Genomic DNA, 10,730 nt, shown 5'->3' with positions numbered 1-10,730 from the left:
ATAAAAGCGTCTAAAGGACAATACAGGGAAAAGGTGGTGTGCAACATCGAGGAGGCTCTGAGCCTAAGAATTTCATAGCGATGTACCATTGTAACCTGTATATGACAATAATAGAACTTGAAATGCAGGAAGTTTGAATTGTTTGGTATGTTTGCATGAAAAATCACCTAAATGAACATTTAAAAGAGCAGTAATGTGCTTTGGCATGCCAATTATTTGAAAACTGTACTCCATTACTCCAGAGAGCATACTCTACTACCTGCTATAACTGCCCATTTCTGCTTTCTGTTCTTGTGCATGCTTGTGTTTAAATGACTCCCCGTCTCCCCACAGCATTCCCAGATACAAATCCATTTTTCTGGTAAAGATGAGGAATCTGTTTGAACAATGTGTAGGTATCCACTCCCACAGTGGGCAGGACAGCAAACCTGGTTTTGTTCTTTGACAGACTACGGAAAATCAAAGTCTTTGTCGTGTCTTTAACAGATTGTCACAAAAATACGAAGCTAAAAGCATTTTTTTTTTTTAAAGTGTGGGTGTCTCAGTTTGAGTGCTCAGTATGTTTACGTCTCCTTTGAAAAAGCAGGTGCAAGGTTTACTGATGAAAAAGGCTTGTGCTGGCGTGGCCTTACACAGCATGTCTCCTTTTTGCACAGATGACTATCTCACATAAATGTGCTGACGAAGGCATACATAGTGGTTCTCATTATTTCTGGCAACTGAAAATATACTGTCATATTGAAGGCAGCGGAGGTTGTTGGCTTATAGATGATCAGAAGAAATTAATATACGTCAAACTATGGATGTAGTTTCTTGCCCTGTATCCTTGCTGTTAAAAAACATTCAGGCATTTGATGTCTTGAAACTGGATCGATCCTGAAATATCGATTCCTCCGATACCAATCATTTATGTTCTAGAATCGATTCTCACGTTAAAATGTCGATATTTTAGTAATTTAGGGTAAATTTGTAGTTTATCATTAACAGGAACACAGTGGAAAGAACCTATTTCATTCGGATTGTCTACATTAGAAGGAACTACTTCCTCTTCCGCCTTTCATAGTCATGTGCGAAATACGGTTGTATAAATGTGTCGCAGCCCCTTGGCGTGCGCACTCACAACAATGGCTGAGCGTAATTGGAGTTATGTGCGCACTTATTTTACATCCACAAACAACCGAGACATGGTTAGCGATACATGTGGCAAGAAAGTGAGGTGTTGTGGCAACACCACAAATTTGTCAAACACCTCAGAGTAAGTCATATCACAGAATATGACGAGCATATGTTGAGGCGAACTGAAGAGGAGGAGTGGACAGGGACAGGTGCTGCTAGGGTGAAACAGACGTCTCTTTAGTGCTGCAGGTAGGCAAGGTGCTCAAATAGCGCACAACTTCAGGTTTTTTATTTCTATTTGATTAATTCTGCATTATTACATGATAAGAACAAGTAGTCTGATGTCCTGTAATCATTATGACGCTATAAGTTTGTACAAAGTATCGGTATCGGATCAGTATCGTCGATACCACCCTGAATTTTACTTGGTATTGGATCGGAAAGAAAATCAGTGGTATCGCACATGACTAGAAACTGCATCTCTAAAATGTGTGTTCCCATTCTATTAATAACAAAAATATAAAAAAGGCAGAAACTTTTGGGTAAATGTTTTCAAATCTGTTATATATACTATGATTTTAAAGATGTAGAAAGAGTATTTGAGCCAGACACGGTTTCATCATCATAAGAAAAATAACAAATGACTATTACCCATGAACATTTTTCCAGTGATGGCAGTGTGTTCTACTGTTATCAAATTACTGACAGACATTGTGTCTCACTGGTGGCAAAAACGTGAAGCTATCTGTGTGTGAGTGTGGGAGGTATTGTACAGTTCTCTTTCAGCTAGTTCAGTGAGTTACAATACATCATTATAGCTTTTGCTGTTGTGAGACAGACCAGTAAAGGCATTTCATGACCTTTGCTGAAGCATAAACAGCTTGTGGAATAGCTCATTCTCCAGGTCATCTGCATGTTACCTTTAAACTCCACAAAAGTGTTTTTTTTTTAAGGTAACTCAGGCGTACGGACTGTGAGGCACCTTCATTATGTTAGCGCTTCAATTCTGAATGATGCTTCAGTTGAGAGCTTTTTAATGAGTATATAAACTGAAATTAAATATATGCACGCTCACCTGCCTCTTTGTTGGGTGCACCTGTTAAATTGCTCATTAATGTAAATATCTAATAAGCCAAACAGCTGCCAGAAACTAAAGGCAGCAAGGCATGATCAAGATGACCTGGTGAAATTAGAACTGAGCATCAAAATGGGGATAAAAGGTGATTCAAGAGACTTTGAATGTGACACGGTTGTTGGTACCTGATTGGCTGGTCTGAATATTTCAGAAACTGTTAATCCACTGGGAGTTTTCTGCACAACCATCACCAGGGCTTACGGGGAAGGTTCAAAAACCTCTGGGTGAAATGTCAGAGGTGAATATCCAGACTGCTTTGAGCTAATAGGAAGACAACAGTAACTGAAAAAAAAAACCACGATATGCAGAAGAGCATCTCTGAATGGCCAATATGTGACACCCTACCTGCAATAATAATGTTTCCTTTTACTGTGTCTACAGAATTTTCCCATATGGAAAAGATATATATAAATCTTATAAAGTTTTTATCTGTCTTTTATGAAACTTGTATGAAAAGCATACAAGAGTGAAAACAGATATAAGATCCATTGAAAAATTATATAATGAAACTTGTATGTTTTGTATACTTACTAAAAAAATATATGAAAGTAATGAGAAAGTGGCCACTTTCATGAGTAAATCATGTAAGCCTTGTATGATTTATATATGATTTACTCATGAAAGTGGCCACTTTCATGAGTAAATCATATATGTTTTTACTATTTCTTTTCCATATGGGTTAACTTCAAGCTATCAAGGCATCAATGTGGAAGAAGAGCAGGCAGCAGAGACGATGGGTCTGTTCCTTGAGCGTAATGAAAGTGGACAAGTCGGGAATGTGGGAATTCTCATTGAGGGCTCCATCCTACTCGACCACTTTGGGTATCTCAGCAGAGCCTGCTGCTACTTGCTTGGACTAACTTATGCCTTGGACCTGAAATAGCCCAAAACTCAACAAGATACATTTTTGAAGTATTTCAAAAGATACTTGTTGAAGTCACTCCTGAGGAGTTGTCAACAAAGGCCCAAAGACTAAAAAGCAGCTTAATGACCTCGTTGACTGTTATGTTGATAAGCACGGACGAGACAGAGCGTAACCTCAGTTATTAGTGAGGCTCTTATGAAAGCATGAACAATCTATGGGTTAATTTCACCAAATCATCTCAAAGTGTTGTCTGACTGATTGTGTGATCTGATGTTCTTCTGGCTGCACATTTATGTTTTGCATTGATATTCGTTTTTTCTTTCTTCAATCGTTCATGTGAGGTATGAATCGTCTATTTTGAATTTAGAGTTTTAAGACAGTTCACACAAAGTTACTTAAATGTTGTACTTTCTAAGGAGAAAGTTGTTCTTGCATTTTCTGTGTCATTGTTAGAAATTCCAGTTTTTAAAAAAGCATACGATTTGTGTATTTTAATATGTTAATATTAAGCCATATATATAGTCTTCAGTCTGGTTCACATAGTATTTTTAGTTACATTTACTCAATTAGTGAAGTATTTCTGCTTAGATAGTTCATTCAGATGTAATTGAAACTATTACTTAGATTTACTTATTACTCCTGTTTTGTTATAAACTCAATATTTTTAAGTGTGAAAATGTTATACTACTTAAATTAAGTAGTACACTTTTTACAGTGTAGCTCCTGAGAACAGCAAATTCATACCTGGCTGCTGGTATTAAAAAAAGCAAGCACTCACAGCCTAACAAGTGAGTTTCTCACAATACTAATGCATGATAGGCACATTTTAGTAGATGGCCTTTGTCGTTTTGGTACCAGCTTGGAGCAGAGCTAAAAGCATGTTTCCATCAGAATAGCAGTAACACAATAACTGCTCTTTTATTTGGAGTTTCATAAATTCTTGATTCAAATAATTTAAAAAAAAAAAAGCAATTCAGAATACATGCAACAATGTACTGAAAGGATGTGAATTGTATGTATAAAGCCTTTGAAATCAAGTCAAGTCAAGTGGCTTCATTGTCCAACCATGTGCAGTGGTACAGTACAGACAACGTCCATGGTGCTACATATGACATATAACAGACAATCAACACAGGACTACATAAAGTGCAATTTGCACAAAGACAGTGCAACAGCAGTGCGGGCACAAGACAGCACAATAGGGAAGTGCAACAATGACAGTGGGTTGTGCAAAAGGCTGAGCATTGTGCAAAAAGTTACTTGGTTTATGAAGGTGTGTGTATGTGTGTGTCAGTCCAGTCACTGAGTGTTCAGGAGTCGGATGGTTTGGGGGAAGGAACTGTCTGGCATTGAGGGCCTGAATCCTCCGGTACCTCTTGCCAGAAGGCAGCAGGATGAAGAGTGTGTGAGAGGGGTGCGTAGGGTCCTCCACAATGCTGGTGGCGATAGGTGTCTGTGTTGGAGATGCTGTTACCGATCCGGACTGTCTGAGATCTCTCCGTCAGAAAGTCCATTTGCACAGGGAGGTGTTGAGGCTCAGCAGGCTCAAATTGACATTTTTGCATACAATTTAATTAAGTAAGTTGTAGTTGTGATATTGCTTTGAGTCATGATCAACAAATCAGTTGGTTATCAGAATATACAATAAATTTAAAAACATTTGTCTTTTATTAATTATTCTTATGTTCTTGCTTTCATAATTGAATTGACAGAATAATTGTTAGTAATTATTCAATCAGAAAATAATAACTTACAATAATAAACTTGCTTGTTGTTGTTGTTTTAATTTGCTTTTTTTATTTTCTGTATTTGTATTGCAAATTCTGGAAGTCAGCCAAAGCACGAAAGTTTCATTAGTGCCCTCCCCAGAGAGGAAAATAGTCCATCATAGTTGGCAATTACCGGGACAGTCAACGCTAGTTCACCAAACAATAAAAGAGATAAAAATTTATGTAAATGAAAAATTAGTTCAATTTAATTTCAGTTGTTTTTTTTTTTTTATTTCTCTAAAACATCACAATGTGTTTTAAATCAAGCAATCTCAAAGCTCAAAAGCAATTTGACAATTGATTGGCCAAGTAAGGTCTGTTTCCTAATTCAATAACAAATTGAGAGGATATGGAGATCTTTTCACTAGAACTGCCGATATGAAGTCCAAAGAAATGTCAATGTGAGTGAAGGAACAGATGATTAGGCTTAAAACTTTTTTTCCTATCTAGTCATGGTTCCTTATAAAGAATGTGTAGATCCATTTTATAAACTGCACTCTCACAGCAGTGCTTGACTTCTCCTGTGCACTCCTATACTCTCTAATGTCATCCTGTAAAAGCTCAGCCATCACCCTGGGGGTTTTAAGGGAAGTCACCAGACATTTGGATCCTTTCGGTTGTCTACTTCAATATCAGATATGGAAGATTATGGCAGAGAGAAGTCCTTCACCTTCAATGACCCCAAACTTGTAAAAGCACACTAAGACTCGGTTTAACAAGCGATAAGTTATGATGAGAGTATAAGGTGAAGCTCACTATCACAGAGATGAACACACTTTGTCTTTGTCACTACTCCACATATTTCTATGATTCCAAACAGTTCTGATCATATCAGAAAGGCTGTGTGCTTCCTGTGTGGGGACTTATTACAAGAAGGAAATAAAATGTCAGCTTCTGACCAGGAAGTTTCTAAGATTTAATCTTGATCTTGTCTGATGGCAATAGCCATACCTCATCTAATAAAATTATTATGTACTGTATACAGGCCTCAATTACCATGTTAAATGTAAAAATTTGTGACAGTGCAATTAGAAAATTACTGAACAAGTATGCTGGTTAGGATGAATTCCTTAGGTATGCAAACTTGTATGATCCGGGTCTGTGGTGATCAAATGTGGTCCAATGAAGGATAAACCAGCAACAGAGTCACAGACAGCTAAAGCTCACTGATGCAGCATCAGAACTGGACCACAGAGCAACAGAAAAAGGTGGTCTGGTCTGCTGTATCGTGTTTTCTTTTACATCACATGGATGTTCAGGTGCATGCGCTTACCTGGGGAACACCTGGGACCAAGATACAAGATATATGTATACATATAAATAGATAGATAGATAGATAGATAGATAGATAGATAGATAGATAGATAGATATGCATATCCGATAATCCAACAAAGCCTCAAAGGAAGGTCACATGGACATCCTTCCATTTAACGATCTAATTAACTTAAAACTTACTGGCTTTCCCACAGGTGAAAATAGCATTTTATAGTACTTAGATGAGGTCACGTGTCAATTTTTGCATTTCTCTAAACTCAGGTTTTCTTTATGAAATTCACAGCAGAGCAATATTGTGTGAACATAGAAACCTAGCGTTGAACTGTTTTAGTCGTCTCACACCGTCTTCTCTGTACACTGTGCTGTAGTGAGGTGACCTTCATACATGTTGACATGATGTCAGATCGATACATATCATAGAAGAATAGTTGGAAACATACTAAGACCTTTTGACAGGAATAAATAAATGTGCAAAGACAAAGCTGGAAAGTCGAATTGAGATTTGTAAATTCTGAAGTCACCTTTCTGCAGGAATGGACCAGAAAAAAGACTCTACTTTTATGTGCAGACTAAGCAAAAGGATGTGGTGGTGCTGTTATGCTGTGGAATGGCATTTTGGTTACATAGTTTGGGTCCACTTGTGCCTTCAAATTCAAAACATCCTGAGAGGGCACCTTTTTTGTCCACTTCTGAAACATTTCAATCCAGGTGGCAGTGTTTTCCTGTGGGTTAACAGTGCTCCCATCAATAGATACATGATTTGACTCATATTCTATGGCCTTTACAGTCAGCCAGTTTCCTTTTTTCACGTTTGCAACAGCAGCTCTTGTTGAGCATTGTTATTATTGTTGTTTTTATAAGTATTATTATTAACTTCCTTTATGTTGTTCATGTTAGGGGGATATTTGTGCAAACTAGGGTTAGCACAATAATTGTATGTATTAGAAAATTGTTATTCAGTAAAGAAATATATCAATATTAAGATTTGAAATGAAAATATGAAAGTCAGGCGATGGTACAGTACATCTTCTGATTGGTTACACCAATACAATTAGGCTGATCAGTTTTTGAAACATAACTTACAAATAACAGTTTTCATTAAAAAACAAACAAACATGTTTTATGTCAGTTTTCATTAAAAAATGATTTACTTGAGTTTACAAAACAAAGGAATAATGTTCAGAAAAACACAATTAGTTTGTATGAAAAACACAGCTGCATGATCACAGAGGCTTGGATTTTATCGTTTCAAAATCCAAAGCAGCCCTAATTCCACCGCCTACATGCATCTGACCTCAGTTTCGACAGCATCTTTAAGCTGCTGGCAGTCAGCCATGTCATTAACCACCAGTTACTGACGATATTTGATTGGGCCCAGAATTTAAGGGAAGTATAGTAGATGAGATTGTCATTCTTTGGTTCTACAGTTTTTCAGTGGTATAAATTCTCCTTTACCATTTCAGGTTGTACAAATTGAAAAGGACTTTGAGTTCAATAGCCTAAAAGCCTCAACAATCAATAGTTTTACATTAACATTAAATCAAGTAACTTTAATAATGTGAGCAGGGCTACTGACAGTGATGATCTCAGAGAGAATTAGCTTCCAGTATATCTTTAAACAGCCTTTTAATCTTTAAAAAAAAAAAAAAAATCATTGCTCTAGTTTTATGGCACATGTATTCTGTGGATCGGTCGTATGATATGTTTGTTTGTTTTTGTCAAAAATAAAAGCACCATTACTGGAAAAAGCTAGACCACTCTTTACAAAAGCAGGAGGTCATGGAGACCACACCAGAGCAGATGATGGAAGGAATTATGCTGTTTGTTAGCCGAATATGTATAACCAACCACCCATTTTCCAAAACACTGTCTATAACAACTTTGACCATGCTCTGTGTTTCTGTCAAATTATTTGCTAGTGATTTCCCTTTTCTCAAATAAAAATGAACTGTTTCTATCTTTCAAATGTAACTAGTTTTAACTTTTAAATTTAGACCTTTGCTCTTTAATCTGAATTACATTAAATTTACATTACATTACATTACATGCCACTATACCAAAAATCCTTCTCACAGCTGCAGTTTTGACATAGCAGGAAAAAACATTTGAATGAATAACAATAAAAAAGTAAGCTAGAATCCTTGTATTGTGCATTCTACCTCACTGTCATAGTTTGGAAACAAAGTCCTTATTGACAACATTTGCCTGACGTGCGTTTTTGCCACATTGTCAAAGTCTGTAAGCATGACAACTGTAACTTTCCGCAATGAAGCACAAAAAACTTGTCTCTAAAAGACTCTTTATACAGTCATTTTGGAGGTGTCTAATGCCTAATGGACTAGAGTAACCTAGAATACTTCTGCAGTGAAGTATGCAGTCTATAAAACTCCCAAATCTAATGCATTATCAGCGACAGTGACATGTTTTTCTTTTCCCAGGTTTTATCTATAACACAGATTAAATGCTTTTTTGTCCAGTTGGTGTATAACACTCATATTAGCATCACCAAGATCTTCAGAAAGAAAGGAAGGAAAAGAAAAAAGACATCTGTGCTGACCTGTGAGCTCCTTTTGTATAATCAGTGTAAAAAAAATATTACTCTCTGCCAATGTCTGATCTCAGAACAGCAGGCGCATATATTTATGTCCATTTAATTGTCCAAATCAGTGGAACAGATGAAAGTGTTTGTGTTCAGCATCGAGTAACATTTAGGTACTGGGTTTGGGTGGATGCAATGCTATTTATTATCTTTTTAACTGAAATGAGTTTTGCTGAGTTGGAAAGTAACAGAAAATCAGGCTTTTTTTAAAAAAAATATTATTATTATCTCCCTAGACATTGTAACTAACAAACAGCTTTTTATGATCAAGATAAAAGTGCAAAAAGCAAGTTATAAAAAACGTTGTGACCTATTAGGATACACAAGGGCTTTACTTCAATGCCCAGTGTACTGCGTTAATGTCTACCATCTATGTGTCACGGTTCTGGGTCCGTTGGACCCAGTATTTTGAGTTTATTGTGTTTTGATTTAAGTTTGCATCAGGGATTGTGTTCTTGTTCTCTTGTCGTGTTATGGTAATGTTTATGATGATGATTATGATGTTTATTATTAGAGTTCCATGTTTCTGTTTATCTGGGTTTAAGATGTGGGTTTAGTTTCATATGTTATTTCCTGTCTGTCTCTCGATGTCGAGCCTGCTTGTGATGTTTTATTGTGAAGGTCTGCATCTCATGTGAGTGTGTCCAGTTTTACCTCTGTCTCGTCTTACTGATTGTTCCCAGCTGTGTCCACCACCTGTGTGTAATTCCCGTATTTCTCTGTGTGTATTTAAGTCATGTCCTCCGTCATTGTAGTTGCTGGTCCGTCTGTGTATTCCACCCTGCCTCATCTGCGTGTTCTCCCTGCTGTCCGCCGTTAGTCTCTTCTGGTCGTTCTCGTTAAGGTTTGTGCTCTGTAGTTTAGTTGATCCCAGTATAGTATAGTTTAGTTCCAGCTCCATTTGCCGTTTGTATTTACTTTCATGTTCAATAAACCACCTTTACACCTTCACGACTGCCTGCACTTGGATCCTCCTTCATTTCCTCCACACGGCTCACCTCACTCGCCGTGACACTATGGCATTAAGTAACAACATTACATATCTCTCAAATAGTTAAATCCCAGCAGAACTGGATACACAGTGTGTAATACCTTTTGCTTTACAAGTGCTAACTGGTTTGAAAGTTGAGAAAGATGCTTTTGACCATTACTGTGTTTTGTTCTGCATTAAGCTGCTGAAGATTACACAGATGCACGGCTGCTCTGGGGTGTATTTTTATGGTCCTAGATTTAATGAGGAAGTTAACAATAGTTATAAGTTTCTGACGACAGTGGGCATTAATGAGTGTTTTTTTTTCCTACCACCTCTAAGATTGAAGTGCACAATTTTCCACAAAGACATGTTTATGTTATTTGTAAATAATAATAAAAAAAACAGTGTTTTAGCTATTGCCTATTTTTAAATTCTGTCTTTGGAGAATGTGTGCTCTCCATGAAACATGGTGTTTATCCAAACTTTAACTGTACCCAGTTGTTTACTAAAAATATTCAGGCTGCTCTCAGCACCTGATTGTATAACATTTTAACTGGAGAGGACCCTTTGTAGTCTTTAGAGTGCACAATCTGAGAGTTGTTCTTTTGACATTTTGTAATCTTAAAGTGTAGTAATACTTCATGCAGCTCTATCTATCTATCTATCTATCTATCTATCGTTAAGGAATATATATATTTTCTTAGTACTTATTTTCTGATTATTTTGTTTATGTATTTTAATAACAGACCAGCTTTGACTCACAAACTAATTGCTCAGCCAGACTGGAACTGTGCAGAACAGGAAGTCTTGTGCAGAGCTGCAGAGGCAATATATTAAAAACAGGAAACAGATGCAGATAGAAAAAGCAGGTTTGAACTATGATCGTGGGTGAAAAGGGGGTCTAAGAAAATGGGGCAGGACAATACTATCTAGATAGATAGATCGATCTATCTATATTCTTATATATATATAAAAAACACCCAGCACGCCCCTGCGG

This window comes from Simochromis diagramma, unplaced genomic scaffold (assembly GCF_900408965.1).
Source record: "Simochromis diagramma unplaced genomic scaffold, fSimDia1.1 OVJJ01000079.1, whole genome shotgun sequence".
NCBI lineage: Eukaryota > Metazoa > Chordata > Actinopteri > Cichliformes > Cichlidae > Simochromis > Simochromis diagramma.
Note: the sequence above shows the minus strand (reverse complement) of the source record.